The sequence below is a fragment of the Carettochelys insculpta genome, chromosome 4 (assembly GCF_033958435.1).
Source record: "Carettochelys insculpta isolate YL-2023 chromosome 4, ASM3395843v1, whole genome shotgun sequence".
NCBI classification, from domain to species: Eukaryota; Metazoa; Chordata; order Testudines; family Carettochelyidae; genus Carettochelys; species Carettochelys insculpta.
The window spans coordinates 11,829,043-11,849,569 of NC_134140.1; positions in this window are offsets into that span (position 1 = coordinate 11,829,043).

The following is a 20,527-nucleotide window of genomic DNA, read 5'->3' on the forward strand; positions in this document are numbered from 1 at the left end:
GCTCAATGAGTAGTGACAAAAAGCTCAGTGTCTAGTTTGCAGATGACACTAAATTGGAGGGAAAAGTTGACACACAGGTGAGTAGAGAAATGCTCTAGAGTGACTTTGGCAAGCTGAAGGATTAGGTCAAAAGAAATCTGATGAGGTTCAACAAGGACAAGTGCACTGACACAGGCTGGAGACTGACTAGAAAAGTGTCCGTTCTGCAGAAAAGGATCTGGGGATTACAGTAGACAAAAAGTAAACATTGTCCCCTTGTTGCCAAGAAGGCTAACGGCATACTGGGCTGCATTAATAAAAGCATTGTTAGCAGATAAAGGGAAGTGACTATTCCTTTTTATTTGGCTCTGGAGAGGCCACACCTGAAGTATTGTGTACAGTTTTGCCTCCCTCTCTCCCACAAAAATGATATGCAAATATAGAAGAGAGTGCAGCACTGGGCGATGAAGAGGATTAGGGAACTAAAGAACATGGTTCATGAGGAGACACTGAAGGAACTGAACCTATTTGCTCTGCAGAAGAGAAGAATGAGGAAGTATTTGATGGAAGCCTTTAACTCCCTGAAGGGGGTGAGAGGAGGGTTACAGAGTGGATGGAGCCAGGCTGTTCTCAGTGGTGGCAGGTAGAAAAGCAATGGTCACAAGTTACAGCGTAGGGGAAAGAGGTCAAGGCTGGATATTAGGAAAAAAATTACTATTTCATTATAAGGGTGGTGAAGCACTTAAATGGGTTTCCCTGGGAAGTGGTGAAATTTCCATCCTTAGATGTTTTTAATGCCAGGTTTAACAAAACCATGCTTGGAATGATTTAGCTGGGGTTAGTCTTGTGGACTCATTCTGAAATGGGTGTAGAACACTGAATGCAATAGAGTTTAATTTCTGAAGGCCTCCCAATGAAGCCATAACTTTTTATACTGTTCCTCTGCGACATGCTGGGTTATGTTATCCTCCAAGCAGCCTTACAATTCTATCATAGTATTCTTACATCTTTTGATGTGTTTGAAGGCTTTGGGCTCAATATAGTTCACTATCTCTCCTTCCATTCTAAAATGCACAGTTGTTAACTGTGCAGCAGTGATTACCATGCTGCTTAATTGCAGTGAATCCTCTGAGAGTTTGCTTTTCTCTTTATTGCATTAAATTATGCCTATTTAACTAGTGTATTCCCACTTTAATAGGAATGGCTGTGTTAAGGAAACAACCCTTAATTACCTTCTCTCTCTAGGTACTTCCATGACCTCCATCCCTATACACTGTCATCACCTCACAAACATCCAACTGTATTCTTAACAACACCCCTGTGAGGGTGGGAACCCTTAATGTCTCATTCTCCGGATAGGGAACCAAAGCACACAGATAATCAGCCCTGGGACCACAAAGGAACTTAGCTCAGCATTGCAATTATTAACTTTTAGAGGTCTCACATATAATGGGAAGAAAACTGCCATCTACATAGCCTAGAGACTCCTATACAATGCATGAGGAGAGCTAGACACCTTAGACTGTGAGCTCCCAAACCTATCACACTAGGCAGTGAGCTATATAGCAGGCTTGGGCATCTGTCTAACTCTGCAAAAAAATACTTCCATCAGAGGTGCAGGTGGAGTTAGTGCTCAACTCATATGTCTCAGTCTAATGGTAAGACAGCTTCTCTGGTGTGTGGGATACTAGGTTCAATTCCCGAATTTGCTTAAGGAATAGACAGTGCTTGAATAAGGTAGGCATGTGCTACCCACTGAGCTAATGGATACTGTATCAAGGTCAGGCCTGCAGACCATGGTAGGAAGGGAGAAAGGCAACTCAGGGTGCAGCCCCGGCTAGGGGATGATGGGAAACAGATGATTAAGCACCCAGGTGAAAGCAGCAGGCAGGGACTGCAATTAATCAATGAGGGCCATGGGGGTAGGATGGGAGAGAGGAGGTGGAAGACGCAGGGCTGCAGTTGAGAGAGAAAGATAACAGGAGGTGACAGAGACCAGATAGCATTTGGAAATGACAGCAGGGGAATGGAGTAGCTCCAAGGAGGAGGACCTGGACTCCCCTCCTTCTGTGAGACTGAAAGCCCATACTGTGGCTAGGAGGAAAAATAACTTCTCAACCAGCCCAGTCAGATGGGGTGGTTGCAGCCTAAACCTCACAGCCAGAGGGAGAGACACAAGCTCCTGGCAAGACATGGGTGGGGGTACCCTATCACAACATATTAATGTGAAGCTCCCTCAATTTCACCTGTTAGAGCAGCTCCATAGTGGATAAATGAAGAGGGAGCGTGTAATAGAAAAGGAATGACTATTGTCCCAAGACAGGACATACACTTTGGGCCCAGTCCCGAAGTTCTAGCGCCTGATTATTTCTACAGAGTAGAACAACTCAAACAGGAACATAAGAATTGCCACACAGAGTGAAAGCAAAGGTCCCTCTAACCAGGTGTCCTGTGTTTTGATAGTGACCAATACCAGATACTCCAAAGGAAGTGAACAGAGCAAGTAATCTTCAAGTGATCCTCCCCATTGTCCATTCTCCACTTCTGACAAACGGAGACTAGGGACACCATCTTTGCCCATCCTGGCTAGTAGCCATTGATGGGCTTGTCCTCAATGAATTTATCTACTTCTTGTTGGGATATGTAAGAGTTAATTGCGGGTTTGGGAAAGCAACAGAATGGGGTTCGGTGTCCAGGCCAGGGCAGGGTTTTTCCTTGCTGATTTATAGACATGTTTTTCTTCTCGCTTGAGGCCTCGGTAAACAATCATGTAGCTGCATCAAAACTGTAACTTGAAGACCATAACTTTACAAATGCATTCTTTGTTCACAATATCACTTTGTATACTCTTGTTCAGTTCTCAGTCACTCTGTAAGAATAGTTTCAGGGTCACATCTTCTATACCCTCTGTAACCAGCTGTCTCAGGAATTCTGTGAGGTAGAAAAGTGATAATCTAACTAAAAATCCTGTAAGCAGCAAACAGGCTGGGTAAAACAATATTCATCACCTGCCTATTACTATTCATTGTATAGAATTTAACATTACTAAACAAGGATGTTAGGAAAGTAGTGATGGATGTGTGAATTTACATACTAAGATAGGTAAAATAATGTAACTGGTGCCAAATCACTGCCATGCAGAACATGTATGGGAGTCTGAGGTACAGCCTAAATGGCAGTGAAGAGACTAGCCCAGCAGTTAGAATAGCATCCTGAGAAGTAGGGTAACTATTTTGAAATTGTTGCTCCTCTACAGTAGAGAGGGGGAAAGGAACCTCCCAGGTAAGTGCTCTACCTAGTGGAATCTAAGTTATAAAACCACCTTCTCTGGACAGACTTTGAATGGGACTGAATCTGGAAGTGTCTTCTCACATACCTACTAGATGAGACCCCATGGGAGACACTCTTCTGCCTTTCTTTCTTTCCCAAGTTTGCAGCCCATTTTGGAGTTTAGGCATGAAATAGGACTGTGAGTGCCTAGACTAAGGCAGCAACACACAGGCTAAGGTAAAAATTAAAGAAAAAAAAGTATCTAGTGAGCTTTTATCCTAAAAACATAGGAGGCTGAGTGAGTTTAGGTGCCCAAGGGTAAGACAGCAGCTGAGTAGCTGTGGGGATTGTAATGGTGCCTCTGTGTGGATCTCAGAGACTTACTGAAGTTATTTCCCAGGTCACCTGAGTCCTCGTTTAGTGTTCAGCCTCAAGACCCTCCTTCCTATCTATAAGCTTATCTTCTCCGTGCACGTATGTCAAAGAGCAGGTTTAAATGCGACAGATGAAAATCATATCACTTGCCCAAAAGGCAGAGATGAGTCCTGTGCTTCTGCCTTCAAGTAGTGGATGGCCTACATAGGGGCCTTGTGGCACGGCTTGTCTGCAGGAAAAAGATAGAGTATAGCCGTGGGTCTGAATGTTTTTCAAGGTAAACTTCTAGTTTCCACAGATAGGTCTGAAAACACAAGAACACTTCCAAAGCCCTGACTGAGCTGCAGCTCCCAGGGGATTTCGCACATACCTCTCCAGCTCTCCTGCTTCAGAATGCTCTCTTACTCGTGTATCTGAGTGTAACATTCCAGGGCTTTCTCACTAGAGAATCTTCTGCTCTGGCAAGTTTGCACAACCTCACTTCACCAAGGGCTCTAGTAATTTCATGGAAGACAAGAACTTCAACTTCCCTTCCCTTTCTATATGATTGGGTTTTTTATAGCTGTAGGTGATGTTGGGGTGAAATCCTGAGGATTTCTCCTCTGGTGTAAATAGTTTATGCTGTATATAATGTTTTTAAAATGGAGTCTCCAGTCACATGATATGGACTTTTAAGATGGAGGTGGTTACATAACTTAGCTATATAACATGCTGAGTCATGGTGACATAACCAGAGTTTCCTGCCTTTCCAATGGGGTCTCCGAGAAGAGGATGAGTTATGTCAGGGCTTTTCCTGCCAAAAACTATTAATAAGGCGGAGACCACCACAGCGTCAGATTCGCTTGCTGGACCCTGGACTGTCTCCTTGCTTCCAACGGCTGCCCATCCTGAACACCATCTTGACTGGACTCCACGTCATAAGATCTAGCCACAAGGACACCATGCCCTCTGCGTCCAGCGTCCATCTCCTCTCCATCATGGGATCTCCTTCGTGCTCCTCCCCATAAGCCTTCTAACTAGGCTGAGGGTAGAAGGTCCAGAGCAACTGACTGGAACCTAGACGAGGTTTGCTATAATCTCATTTGTTTATCTATATTTTCAGGTTCTTATTTGTCTTTTGGGGGTTGGCTATTGTTGGTGCTGTTAATTAGCATTCTGACTTTCTTCTTTAGTACTCCTCAGCTGTTCTTGTATATTTATTTATTCTAAATAAAGTCTGTGTGTTCGGTTTACATACTTGATCTCTCTCTCTCTCTTTTCTGGGTTATCTATTGACAGTTAGCCAGGTGATAGATACTAGCATCCAGATACCAGGCCAGAGGACTTTAGTTAGGGGTACCCTGCATGCCTTGTCCTAATTAAATCAATTCTCCTAATTTAATTATATTTAATTGTCCTATTATAATATTTACCCACCAGACAGTAGCTGTCTGTGCTCCACCTAACAGTGATGCCTCACTCTCTTAATTGGACACACACAACACACCTGTTCTAGTACAGTGGGGCTATACCTGCTTCATGCAAACGAGCTATTCACCCTGTGGCAAGGGGCTTATATAATCTACTTTTCATTCGGCTGCTGGGGCCCTCTCAATGTGCTTGCTGCACATAGGATGTAAGCCTGTTTTTTCTGCACCCAGCTTTAGCTGTGAGGCTTTTAGCTTAAAGTAGAAAGGTCCATGCTTTAAACCATGGACTGCCATGATTTAGTCTGTAGTAAAATGAGGGCCTGAGACAGAAGACCATATAGCACAGGTCTGGTGTGAGGCCTAAGGGCTACACAGCCACAGTCAGGATATTTTTAATACAAACAAAGTGAAACTGTGAGCAAGAGGTAGGTCCTGTTCATAGCACTTGGCACAAACAGGGCTGATATTTCACTAACACCTAATTGGTGCTACAGATGGAACTTCTCTAGTGTGGCACCCTCAGGACCTGAACAAGAGAATTTGCCAGATTACAGGAGGTCAATATTGTCTAGCAGCATTATCAACACTTCTACCTCTTACTGGGTTCTTAGAAGACATCTAGTGGTAAATCAGAGCTAAATAACAGCACAGAACACTGAGATCCAGGACTGGTAGCTGTAAACAAACTTTATGGCACAGGAGAAAATTTGGCCACACTCATGAAAAGTGGTCATCAAGCTAACTGAAATCATGCAAGATTATAGATGTTACCAGATGAAAGGGCTCCAGTATAGAGAGGCTTAACTAGCTTGGTGGACATGGGGAAATCAATGGATGTGATATACCTTGGCTTCAGCAAAGCTTTTGATACAGTCTTCCACAACATGATTGCCCATAAGTTAAAGAAGTATAACTTGGATATATGGACTGTAAGATGGATAGATAACTGACAGATGGGCCCAACAGGTAGTGGCCAATGGCTCAGTGTCTGGTTGGCAGTCGGTTTCAAGTGGAGTGCCCCAAGGATCAGTTCTATAGCCAGTACTGTTTGTTCAACATCTTTATTAATGACATGGATGAGGGGGTGGATTGCACCCTCAGCAAATTGCGGATAATACTGAGCTAGGGGGTCAGGTAGATGCTGGGGAAGCTAAGACTGTGCTTTGTTTTCAATAAATGTGTCCTGGTGCCTTCAATCCTTATCTGATTTTATGATCTCTGGGGGCTGTCTTGAAGTCTACCACCCTAGCCATCTCTGCCGCGCTAGTGTGATGTATGGCTGTGGGTGAGAGGGGGCACATTCACGTGGCCTAATGAGTGTCCTCACCAATGGAGGAGACCTGTCAGGACACCACACCAGTAACTTCTGACTACTATACAATTCATCTTTATAATCAGAATGCTACAGTGCACCTGAGGCTTCACTTGCTCAGGGCCTCACATGCTACCTTGCATAAGAATGTAACCTCAGTCCCAGCCCTTATTAATCAGAGTTTTCTTTGATATAAGGCCCGCATGAATGTTGAAAAGAGTTGCTGCAGCAAGAGATTGGAAACAAACACAATATTGTGCAGTTTATTGGACAATAAGCCCTTTTAGATGTGTCTTTGAAACTTGATTCTATGGACTTCACTGTGGTTAGGCATTATGACACTGGGTCAAAAATAAAGGGTTTTCATCTTATCCCTATTAAAATTTATTGCTCATTACATTGAATAAATGAATGAAGTATTAAATTTAGCAGGACAATAAAAAGATCTCTCTGCCAAAGTTATAAAAAGTTTTAAGACTGTGACAAAATAAAACACTTCTTTTAATACATTGACTATTGCTTATACCTCATAAAATCACTAGTTAAGCTAACAGAAGTAGTTTGTTTTTTTTCCTGATTCCTGGATCCTTGCCCAGAATACATCATCAAATGCCTCCTGCACATGGTGATTAAGAGTGAATGTTGCTACAGAAAAAAAGACATTTGATCAGAGAAGACTAAAATAAGTGCAATTCTCCTCAGGGGAAGAAAATAGCTAATAATTAATAACCCCCAATAGTATGTGTCAAAGAGCAAAGTAAATTGCCTAGAACATTCAAAAGACTTATATTTAAGGAGTAAAAATGAAAAACACCTAAAATTCATATAAAACTAGATAAAAGTTACAGGATGATGACAGATTACAATAATTACCGATAGTACCCTTTCATGATGTGTCCTGCAGAAGGTGAAAAGCACAACAATAAAATACTTTACCCTTCTTTTTATGTAACATTTTATTCTCTCACTGTGTGCTTGGTTCGACTTTCTGGTTGGCGCATAAGTAAAGGCAGAGCTAAGGTTCTACCTTCTCTCTGTCCATTTCTGCCCTGTCTCCCTCTCTTTGCTTGCAGAGGGCCAGTCAAAGTGCATTCTTTTGCATCTTCTGGCCAGAGTCTCATTTGAAGAAAGGCCATGTGGAGGAGCGATGGAGGACTTATTCCCTTTTAGTCCCTTGCTTAGTTGTGCAAGGGATGTAAGTGTCACAGCCTACACCACTGTGAACACAGATAGCAGACGCAGGCCCAAAGTAGCCCCATTGAATTAATTTGGCTGAAGTTTGGATATGTATCAGAATTCTACACCTACCATCCCCCCATGTTGAAAGCTGAGTAATGGAGACCTAAAGCTGTAACTCCTGTGTTTATCTAAAAGCAGAATGCAGCACCGAAATAATATTCAATCTCAGAGCCCTACATAATACCTAGATTGGAATGGAAAGTGAATGGAGTGCCAGCAAGGTAATCCTATGGTGGACACTTCATAAACACTGTGTGAGGGAGGTAAATAGACACATAAATAAATATGAGACAGAGACCACATGGTCACCCTCAATCTTTGGCCTAGCCTTCAAATTCTGTGCAGATCTGTGGTTGTCCGCAGATTTTAGAAGCCACAGTTTTGATTAGTGATCCTGCAATCATAGATTTAATTGATTAAAAACATGCCAAGTGATAGATCTCAACTTGTAATCTAAAACAGGAAATCAATAGTAAGCAGGTGTTTTTCCACTGGGGTCACACAGAGGTCTGTTGCTGAGCAGATGCTATTTATCATTTTTATAAAAGACCTGGAAGAAAACATAAAATCATTGATCAAGTTTTCATTGACATAAAAATTGGGAAAGGGGAAAATAACAAACAGGACAAGTCACTGATATATAGAGATCTCGATCATTTGGTAAACTGTGGAGAGATGCAAACAATATACACAGATAATAAAAACAAAGAATGTAGGTTGTATTTACTGCGGGGGTGGGGGAAGGGTGAGTGTTTCTCTCCTGAACAACAGTGACTGAAAAAAAGGTTTGGGGAATGTAGAACAGTGGTTTCCAACTTTTTCACTGGTGTGAAGCCCCAATCATCCCCCAAAACTGTTCACAGCCCACCAATCAGCCCCCCAAAACCATTCACAGACCCACAATCAACCCCCCCAACCATTTGCAAGCTCCCATCAAAACCAATGCTAGCCACTATGTTCACTTCATTAAATGAAAAAGCAAACCACAACGTAGATTTTTCAGACAGCTGTTAATAACATTATTGGAAGATATTTAATTTAGAAATAATAATTGATTGTAACATTGCAATTTATTTAAAACTTATCTCATATGATCATTTTAGTTTATCTTTTCATTTTTCTCCTGCAAAACCCTTACAAAGCCCGAGGGATCCGTGAACTCCAGGTTGGGAACCACTGTGGTAGAAAATCGGTTGAACATGAGTTCCCGGTATAATGCTGTAGTGAGAAGGACTAATGTGATCCTTGACTTAATAAACAGGAGATCCATACAGTCATGATGAGATTGATAGGGACCTCCAGAGGTCATTTAGTTCAGGCCCCTGTACTCATGGCAGGACTAAGTAGGATCTAGGCTATGCCTGACAGATGTTTGCCTAACCAGCAGTTAAAATTTTCCAATGATGGAGATTCCACAACTTCCCTATGCAATTTGTTCCAGTGTTTGATCACCCTGACGGTTAGGAAGTATTCCCTAACATCCAACCTAACCCTTCCTTGCTACAATTTAAGACCATATCTTCTGCTATCCTCAGAGGTAAGAAGTATAATTTTTCTCCCTCTTCCTGTTAATAACCTTTTATGTGCTTCAAAATGGATATTATGACACTTCACGGTCTTCTCATCTCCAGATTAAACAAACCCATTTTTTTCAAGCTTGGTTCACAGGGTATGTTTTCTAGACCTTTCATCATTTTTGCTCTTCTTCTCTGGATTGTATCCAAGTAGGAAAAATCTCAGATAGGAGTATAAAGATGATTTTTTGTCTGTAGGGAAGGTTGTGGAATCTCCATCACTGGAAATATTTAAGAGCTAGTGTCATGAATGAGTAGGGGAGGGATTAATCTCTTCTTGAGGTAACTTGAGCCCAGATGGGCCAATGGGAGTGGAGTGACTTTTTCTTAACTGAGAATAATTGCAGTTTGTGGGACTTTTTGTGCGCTGGGAAGGCAGAGAAAAAGATGGAGGAAGGTACTGTCTCCCAACCAATTACAATGAAAATCATAGATATCCTGACTGTCTCAAAATCAGCCATAGAGGTGTAAGTAAAAGGGAAATGTATAGTTAGATGCAATCAAGTGATGGCTATTTTGAATTTGGTTGGACTGGATATCTGCTGTTTGCTTGTTACCTTGTTTTGTTGTTTGCTGCTCTGTTCTTTTTTGTTGTTTTGACTTAATGTTGTTCCCCCTGTAACATTTAAGCTGAATCCCAAGGAAAGAGTTTTCACTGCATGCAATCCCATGATTTATTTTCTTCTGTTTTGTGAATAAATCACAATTTTTAAGCAAACCATCTGATACCTGTGTCCTGGGTTTGTCTGTGTAGGTGCCTTCAGCCACATAGTTATCAAGTTACAGCTTGCTGTTCTCAAGACCTCCGTGGAGGGGAGGACGGGACTGGAGTTTTCCCCACAGGGGGCATTCCCCAGTGTGCCTACCTGGTTTAAAGGGGTCTCCAAGGACTGGGGTGGTGGCAGCCTACCTTCCAGGGTCTGGGGGATCTGTGACCTTGGAAAGCTTTCCAGTAAAGCCTATGTATAGGTAAAGTGCTTTTAAGTTTTTGCAGTCCCCCACTTTCTGCACTCTGAGTGCCAGTGGGAATGAGCCCTGACAGCTGGATAGACAAACATCTGTCAAGGCTGATCTAGATGGTGCTTGGTCCTCCCATGAGTGTAGAAGACTGGATTAGGTGATCTCTTGAGGTCCCTTACAGTTCTAGTATTCTCTGATTCTATGTATTTGGAACTTGTGTGACCTTCACTTGAATTCATTTTTCAAGCTGCTGATCCTGATTCCTCATTGGTCTGCATGTTTGTGTAATCATTTACCCCTCTGCAGATGGGGTGGAAAAACATGGCCAGATCAGAATGGTAGCACTTCATGTTCATTTTGCTTTGGTACTCCACTGGGTGAATAGAACTTGAGAGTCCAATAATGTTTAATCCCTCTTCCACTTTCAGTAATTTGTATCTAATTCCAAATGACCATTCTGGAAAAATGGTATGTTTTTCACCCTAAAGATTTATATACTATTTGCACTAAATCACAAAAATTACTGTTCAGATGAGATACCGAGTTATTTGACATTCATTCATTATTCTGACTTTTAATTACATTTCTGATTTTAAATATATAATGTATCATCAACTATTCCAGGTCTTTACCTTCAAAACACTCTATTTGTCCTTGACAAGGTTCTCTTTTCTGTTCTTTTCCATTTTAAAAATTCAGTAGTATATGGCTTCTAATCTCAATTGAACACTTAGATTGCACTGCATTAAAAACAGAGAATTTATCATCCCTATCTACACTTTAAATAATTTACTTTTTTTCCCTTTTATAGTTGTGTTTTGGACAATAGCTAACTTCAATTTTATGTAAAAAATCCATCATTCCTTTGAATAACAAAGGAACAACTTCTTAAGAGTTGGTTTTGGTTGTATTTGACATTTGCTTTTTGGAAACTGCCATTTTCCATTTAGGTAATTCAAAGAATGATGATATCACAGAACATTAGGAATAGAAGAGATGCCAGGAGGTCATCTAGTCCAACACCCTACTCAGTGAGAGATACTCTACTATGAGAGGTAATAGAAGAAGAACTAATGAGAATGCGGTTATTGGCAATTGGTTTAAATTGAAAGGCATGAGTAACCAATTAAGAACAAATAATTGATTAGGACTATGTAAAAGGACTATATAAAGACTGGTTTTAGAGGATCTCTCACTAGGCACTGATGTTACTTTATTTAGTAATGAAACATTTGTAGTTAAAATTGTTAAGCTCGGTGAACATTTAAATATTAAATGGAACTTCCTGAGCTACCTGTTTTTACTTTTATTTTAAACCCAGTTCCCTCAGCATCTCCTCTTAAGGCACATGTTCCAGCCCCCTATTAATTTATGTTGCCCTCCACTGGTCTTTCTCCAAGTTAACCACATCCTTTCTTTGTGTGTGTGTGTGTGTGTGTTTGTGCGCATGCACATGCACACACAAAAAACTGGACACATTACTCCAAGGTGGCCTCACCAGTGTCAAATAGAAGTGGTCATCAGTTCAGTGCTCCTACTAATGGAGACCAATATGCCGTTTGCCTTCTTGGCAACAAGGGCACACTACTGATATATCCAGGTTCTTGTCTATTCTAATCACCAGGTTCTTTTCTGCACAATTTCTCCCTAGCCAGACAATCCCCAGTCTGCAACGATGTATGCAATTCTTCTATCCTAAGTATAGCACTCAACACTTCTTATTGAACCTCATCAGATTTCTTTTGGCCCAGTCTTCCAATTTGTCTAGGTCCCTCTCATCCATATCTCTACCCTGCAGTGTATCTACCTCTCTCCACATCTTGGTGTCATCAACAAACTTAAGAGGGATGCAAACCAATACATCATCTAGACCATTAATAAAGATAATAATTGAAAAAAACTGGCCCCAGGACCAACCCCTGGGGTATGCCACTTAATTCTGGCTGCCAATTAGACATTAAGCCATTGACCAGCATTTGTTGAGCTCAACAGTCTATCCAGCTTTCTATCAAGTGTGTAGTCCACTTTAAAAACTGGCATGGACCCAGGCTGTGCTCATTGCTCCTGTATTTGCGTAGATCAGTGTTGTGGCAATATTACTCCAGAAGTCTTACAACATGTCTCAAGTCAGGACCTCATGTGCCTCAATCTCCTGACCCTCTAGGAAGAAGCATTGATGCAAGAAGTTTTGTGGTCAGCCACCAGAACAAAGGTTTTTTTTTTTGTTTGTTTGTTTGTTTTAACCTTCAAATGAGGATGAAAGGGGCAACAGCCAGGATTCCAATTAGTGCTGGATAAAGAACAGTTTCTTGTCAAACCAGGAATGGCAAGAAAAGCAACAGCTCTGCATAGAGGAAAAGATCCCATGTCCCTTTGGGGAAGTAAGGCCCAGATTCTGCCCTTCTGCCCACAATCTCCTCTACGGCTAGAGGCCCAAAACCTGCAGCTCTGCTTCAGTCACAAATCCCCCAACGCCTGTAGAAGCCCCAAATTCTGCACCCCTCAGGGGGACGAGCCACTGGATGGTCAAAGCTTCCTTCCACCCCACTAACCCATTCAGATTTGTTTTGGGCCAGATGCAGTCACACCTCCCCTCTTTTCCCCAGCTACCATGGGGGAAGTGTCTCGTCAAAGTTACTTTTGGTCTGTACCCTGGAGAATCTGAGGTGGCTGAAGAGATGGTACACGAGGATGTCAACTGATACACAGTACCACTTTGAAAAATTCAGGTGTTTCTCCACTGATAATGATTTCTCAGCTTATGTAGATTTCACTTAAGGCTGGGAAGGCCCTTCACCACTGTCTCCACAGATGAGGAGAAAGACCTCTGAGAGTACCTGTAGAAACAAGGAAACTAAACAGGGGAAAAGGCAAGGGCTGACACAGAGGTATAGCCTATCAAGAGAAATAACTGGAAGTCTGAGCTCCAGACACTGCAACTTTTCCAAACCAAAATTTAGCGTGAGAAATTACTATTTGCAATGTTTCTTTAGTGTTTTAAGCTCTGTTTGTTTTGTTTTTTTGCCTCAAAATCTGAGGGTTTTTCTTTTGTTTGCTGTCCCTTATGATCACTTAGAATTTACCTTTTATAGTTAATCAAGTTATCGTGTTTATTCATAAACCCAGTATATGAAAATCATATTTGAAGGCAGACAAAAAGCTTTGCCTCTCTCTCTCTCCATGTGGTAGGAAGGTGTAATTTTTATGAACTTACATGGTGCAGATCTCTCTGTTCAACCCAAGAGAACTTTATTTTGGGTTTACACCCCACAGGAGGTGTGTTCATAAAGCTGAATCTTCCCACACAGAACTGTTTTCCATCTGTATCTGGAGAGGGTATGCAACCCAACATAGTCATCTACATACCAGATGTTTTCTAGGTCTTGGAGTGGCCAGTAAACCATGTGTGGTGCCTTTGTGTTCTCTCCCTCAGCAGGAAGGTTGCAAGTGATAGTCAACATTAGAAGCAGAATCTGAATTTTCTATCTTCACTGTTCTTTTCCCTCCCTTTGTGTGTGTTTGTCTTTTTTTTTTGTCTTCTACTAAATAGGATTGGAATTTAACAAGAGCTCCAGACCATCTCTGTTTCTACTCTTGTTTTCCAAAGATGATAGTTGTTCCATTCCATTTAAGAGATTGTCAGATAAAAGTACAGAGAAGAAGGGGTGCTGTTGAAATAAAAGCCTCCATACCTTACATTTCAAATGCTTTAACCTTTTTACCCCACTTCTTTTCTGTATCTTTAATACAAAAGCCCATCAAAAAGATTTTAATGGTGTATTTGCCATGGTATAAGGAGACTGAGGTCTCTGTCTCCTAAACTCCAATTAAAAGGGTTTAATGTTTAACTGTGACAGGACTGTGTTAACACCTTTGATTTTGTGGGCCCATTAATATGAGAGAACATTGACAGGTAAGTATCTTTGCAATCAATTATTAAGCTACACTTCCATGGTAGCTTCTGTTCTGGATACCCAATGGCAGCAGCCATTTTAATCTGATGTGAGCTCGAAGCCTTTTCAAGTATCCAGCCCCTACATCTCTCCCTCCTTTTGTCTACACTGACCATTCACATCCCTCTTCCACCCCTTAATCTTTCTGAATGTGGTGGCTGCTTCCACTGGGAAATCAGCCCAGTCTTGCCAACCTCATTTGCTAGTACGAAAAAATGGCAGCTGGAAGCATAATACAGCCACAGACTCCACCACGCTCCAGAACCAGAGTCAAAGAAAAGAGATTACCTTGGGGATAGTGTAACACACAAGCTGTGTCTACACGTGCACGCTACTTCGAAGTAGCGGCACTAACTTCGAAATAGCACCCGTCGCGGCTACACGCGTCGGGCGCTATTTCGAAGTTAACTTCGACGTTAGGCGGCGAGACGTCGAAGTCGCTAACCTCATGAGGGGATTGGAATAGCGCCCTACTTCGACGTTCAACGTCGAAGTAGGGACCGTGTAGACGATCCGCGTCCCGCAACGTCGAAATTGCTGGGTCCTCCATGGCGGCCATCAGCTGGGGGGTTGAGAGATGCTCTCTCTCCAGCCCCTGCGGGGCTCTATGGTCACCGTGGGCAGCAGCCCTTAGCCCAGGGCTTCTGGCTGCTTCTGTGGCAGCTGGGGATCCATGCTGCAGGCACAGGGTCTGCAACCAGTTGTCAGCTCTGTGTATCTTGTGTTGTTTAGTGCAACTGTGTCTGGGAGGGGCCCTTTAAGGGAGCGGCTTGCTGTTGAGTCCGCCCTGTGACCCTGTCTGCAGCTGTGCCTGGCACCCTTATTTCGATGTGTGCTACTTTGGCGTGTAGACGTTCCCTCACAGCGCCTATTTCGATGTGGTGCCACACAACGCCGAAGTTGAACATCGACGTTGCCAGCCCTGGAGGACGTGTAGACGTTATTCATCAAAATAGCCTATTTCGATGTTGCTACATCGAAATAAGCTATTTCGATGTTGGCTTCACGTGTAGACGTAGCCACACTGTCCCACAGTGGCACCTAGACGACTTAAACAGAGAAAGACAATCTCTTCTACAGCCTCAGCTGAGAAGCAGCTGGCTTTCAGTTCAAACTGTACGGCACCTGCACAGCACTCCAGAGGCCCCAGTTTTTAGTCTGCCTGTGGGCACTTACAAGAGCAAAGCCCTGACTGGCTTTTCACAGGCTTGCATGCAGAAAGACCAGGAACAGTGAATGACAACCAGTGCAGAGCCCTTTCTGTTTTTCTCTGCCCTTTCACCTTGTTTTGAAGAGGAGGTAAAACAGACTCTAAGACTGAGAAATTGCTCAGTTTAGTCAGGACACTATGGGGGGATAACTGCATAGTTAATCCTCTTGTTATAGCTTGTGATTCATCTTCCACCCCACAGTACATCAGGAGGGACCATCTTGGTGAAGAACTTCACAGCATTCCATGGCTCTGTCCTTTCCCTCTTCAAATAAATTTATACTGTGACTCCTAGTCTTATTCCTCATTGTAAACTTATTGACAGAACAGCCTGCAAGGTAAGAGGGAATGTAGGTGGGGTTACTTTTCAGCTCACCGCCACAGGCCTCCTGCCAAACCCTCCAACACAGCATAAGGGAAATGGCTACTCAAACCAGGAATGTAATTCCTAGCCTGCCCCTGGTCTCCAGGCACAATGCACAGACATGAATCCCAATACAGCCCTCCATGTGCATGTAGCATGTAACATCTCTAAAGCCCCCCTCCCAAGAGTTGGAAGAATCTTACAGCAGGAGAGTCAGAAAAATAAATGTGAAATGCTGTCATATCCTCTCTGGAATAAGAGCAACAACTGCTTTTGTTTTCTCCTTACTCCCATAACCATAACATCTGCAGCAGCTACACCGTCAACGACAAGCTTTTTATCAATGCCTGAGCCGCTGGCTTACTGGAGGGGCAAAAATGGAAAATGGGGGGAAGAAGAGTTTGATAACCTGTTTTCGGGGTTCCAAGAAAAAAATAAGACGAGAAAGCTGGCATCTTCACTCGAGGATGGAAAGGAGTAGGGGGAATGTAGCTTTCTAGAGAGATTACTGGCATGACCATAGGCAGCATCAGAAACTTTAGGAACAAGATGGCTGAACAGGGCAGGGAGGTGCAGAGGCAACTCCTGGAGGCCACACAGAGCCAAAAATGATACTGTTAAAGCAGCAGGCAATGCAATGCCTTAAATCAGGACACAGCCATATTCTGCAGCCCCTGCACAAAAGATGACACTGGGAATACCAACAGCTTCTCCCTTCTGTATCCTCCCAGCACTACTTTCAGGTCATTCCTTTCCCAGATCCAAGCTCAGGACAATCAGAACATCACCACTTGGGAGCCCAGGTCTTTCGAGCTATCTAACATCCCTAAGAAACTCAAGCCTCACTGATCAACCACATCTGTCCCAAGAAATGCATGTGCTTCCCCATGACTCAAATCCTCTACCGGTTTCCACGTTTCACCTTCCCCTGCATCGCAACACTTTGAATTTTTGTTTCCCCATTTTTCTAATTAAAGGGTTATTTCTGTTTACTATATAATAGCGTTTACTTTTTTTATAAAACTTACATCAATTTCTGAAGAGCCATCAGTGCATTTCATACAGACAAATCCATAGATTTTAAATAACTCAGGGGGTTTTACACAAGTATTGAGATGCGGACACAAGGCAAAATAAGGATTGTCACAAAGTTTTTCTTCCAGCTTCCAGAAATGACAACACCATTTACAATCCATCTGATCCCTTTAGCTCCACACCCATGGGTAAGCAGTTGGATGTACAGTGGGAAATTTGGGGGTTTGAGACTCAAAGTAGGATCAGGAGGAATCCCAGATAGTATTTACTTTTTTTTTCCATGTTGTATTGAACACCTTGCTGGTTAGTGATGGGTCTATGCATCTCAGCTTCTGATCCATCATTAAGGCTTTCTCTCAGGAGCAGAATGTCCAATGCTGAAATTAATGAGGAATAGCTAGTTCATGTTAAATTCACATCTAGCATGCTCCATATTAACTGTAGAGGATCCAAAATTATTGGGTTGTGACAGTTTGCAGTAGCTATATAAATGTACCCTACTGAATACCTTACCCATCAAAGAACAACCCTACCGTAAAACTGAAATTCAGATCACTGCCTTTCAATATATCTCCAATCATGAAAGCAGAGCATATGGAGTGCATTACTCACAATTCAGGTTTTAGACTAAACACAGACCATTTGAAGCACATTAAATAATCAGGCATGACAATCTGGGTGTAAAAGTTTAGCATCAGACCCTATGATAGCAGATAGTAGCTGGTGTTAATTGTCCCTTCTGATTTCAGTGGTGCTATGCTTTTTCAGATCAGCTGAAGGTTAGCCTTTAATATGGGGCCACAGTGTGTCTGACAAAGTGATTTTGTACCTTCCCAGATTTTTTTCCCTAGTTAATCTCTCTTCTTTAAAAGTGTTTTGATATACATGTTCTGCTAAAACATTTCTGAAGCGTGCTCTGAAGTTTTTCACATTGCTTTGCAAAAGCCATTTCTTCCCTGTTCCCAGTGGAGCTTAAGTGGCTGAATGCTAGGACAACTATTTTATGTCTTCCCATTCTGAATGTTCAGACAAATTAATTATATGCCATAAACTAGGTCAAGGCTTCAATCAAATAAGTTTCCAAGAAAGGGTTCTGATCATCCAGCAACCAATCTCCTAACCAAGAAAAAAATGGAGAAAAAATAAAGACCAAAAATCACAGTAAGGAGAGAGAAAGTTACAGCCAATCCTGAAATTTAGTGTTCAGGGTGTAGATTTTACTCCCAGGATTTCAGGAGGAAATGACCACCTAAGAGCAGAGCACTGAATGTGAAGTCAGCAATCTCTGTACAACTGTTATTTTTCCCTCCAGCACCCCCACTCTTTATGTGTCTGGGAACGCATATATGGGAACGGGGTAGGCTGAGGACTTAGAGATGATTAGGAAGAGACCAATGTGCTTTGCTGTTCCCCTCATCATTTATCATCTGTGTTCCTCGGAAGCCCTCCCTCTTTGTGATTTACTTGACTTAAACTCTTGTACTCCGAGTGGAGCATAGGTCATCTACAAGTCTCCTCCACTTCATTCTGTTTCAACACAAAACTTCTAGCTGACTCCAGGAGTACCCCAGTTCTCCTTCAATTTCAGTAGATCTTCTCCACGTAGCCTGAGGTCTTCCTCTTTTGTGTTTTCCTTGCGGGTTCCATGTGAGACCTTGGCAGACTATTCTGGACAATGGTTTTCTGAGAGTATGGCCTAGCCATCCCCACTTCCTTCTCTTTATGTGAATATGAAGTGGTTCTTGTCCTGCTCTGTTCTAAAGCTCCTCATTTGTGACAAAATCTTGGCATTTGATGTGAAGGATGTACCTGAGGCATCTGTTTGAATGTCTGTAGCTTGTGATTTGAAGACTTTTTAGTAGGCCAGGTGTCGCATCCACATAAGAGCACACTCTTCACATTTGTTTTGAAGATCCACAGTTTTGTCTTAACAGATATTTGTGAACTCCATAGGGATCGAAAAGTCTTGAATGCAGCCGTTACTTTCCCTGTCCTGGCATAGATATCATTGTCTGTTCCTCTGTCTTTGCTTATAATATTCCCCAAGTAGGTGAACTGCTCCACATCTTCCAGGTCATTCCTTAACAGTGTGATGATGATGTTGTTGGATTGTTGAGCCTCATTATGTTGGTCTTACCCTTGTTAATGCTCAGTCCAGTCACTGAGGCAGTATTGCCCAGTGTTGTGATCTTTTCTTCCACGCTTTCATGTTGGTGTGAAAGGAGGGCAACATCATCAGCAAAATTGACATCCTCTAGCTGTTTGGAAAGTGTCTACTGAACGACCAGCTGCTGTCCTCCTCATAATCCTCCCTCTTTGTAAGATTTCATAAATTAGTGATGTGATACCAGGGAAAGCAGGAGACTGAGGTGGAGGTGAGGTCAAGGACTGCTGCAAATCAAGAGAATAGGGTGTGGCGGGGAGGGAGGGAGAGGCAAGAGCGGATGCCACGGCAGAGAGCCTCTGCCCGGATGACCATATGCCTTTAATGGATCCCACAGAGGTTTCCAGTTTCTGGCAGTCTGAGCTCTTGCTTGTATCAGTGTGGTCAAATCCCAGCCCTGTGTACTAGGGAGAAAATACAGTGAAGGAACCTTGCAGCATTTTCCCCCAATCAGGAATACTGAAGAAGGGTGGCAACTGTTGCTAATACAGCTATAGGGTCAGATCCATGACTTGTGTAAAGGGGTATATCTGCGTTGGATTTAATGGCCCTATCCCAGTTTTCCTCTGATGAGATAGGTAAAAAAATGAATGGGCCAATCAGATCAGACCACAGAATTGTCACATCTAATACATACTGACAAGAAACAAATGTTTTAGATAAAAAATAAATAACTTTAAAGAGTTCATAATGTAGCTAGCCAATTGTGTAATGCTAATCACAGGAGAGAAAAATATCTCCCTGCTATTGCTTATGGCGATCAGCTCATGACAAGAAGCGTGAAATTTGATTACCCTCATCGTAGCTTTCAAAAAGTACTTGTATGCTGTCCATTGGGGCTGGTTTCCTTTTAAGTTTTTAGATCTAGGTCTTCATACCATTCCTCCTCTGGAGAGAGGATTTCCTTGGTAACCTGGGTGTAATCCTTCCATGATGTAAATTTCCGCAATACGCTTCCAACAATGAAAGAGTCCGAGATACCATGGGGTATTTAGAACAGGCCATTTGTCTACAATTGCAAATTCTGCTCCTCACTACCTAGGTAATCTTAGTCTGTGAGTCCATTTAATCTCCCTGAGTCTCAGGCTGAGTCCACTCTGCATGTTTTTTTTTTCTTTTTTTTTTGACAATATTTTTTCGAAGTCCCAAGGACAAAATACGTAAAGTCAAAAAATCGCATTCTCACAGCCACAGCATTGTGAATGGGGCATTCTCTTTTATAGCCACAGTTCACAGCCACGGTATTGCAAAAGGAGCATTGACACAAATCAATAATACTGTGCTTTCTTCACGCATGTTCATTTTCAACCTTGAACGGGGGGCAGATGACAGTCACAGACACAGATCTAGAATATCTGCCCTAAATATCTAATAATCCAAACAAAAGGTAAAACAGAGAAAGATCCAGGGAATGCAAGGAAATAATACGACAATGTTGGTCAGCATGGCTGACTAGCAGTTTGGATTCAGGCCTGCCCAGCAGAAGTTAATGGGTTAGACAGTGTTCATGGACATGGCAGTGGGGGAACAATTCTCTGCATGGCAGGAATCACAAGATGAAGTTCTCTTGCCTGTCACAGAATCATAGGAAACTAGAACTTGAAGGGCCTGTGAGCCTTCATGAAATACAATCTCCTGCCCTCATGGCAGAACCAAGCACCATCTAGATCAAGCCTGGTAGAT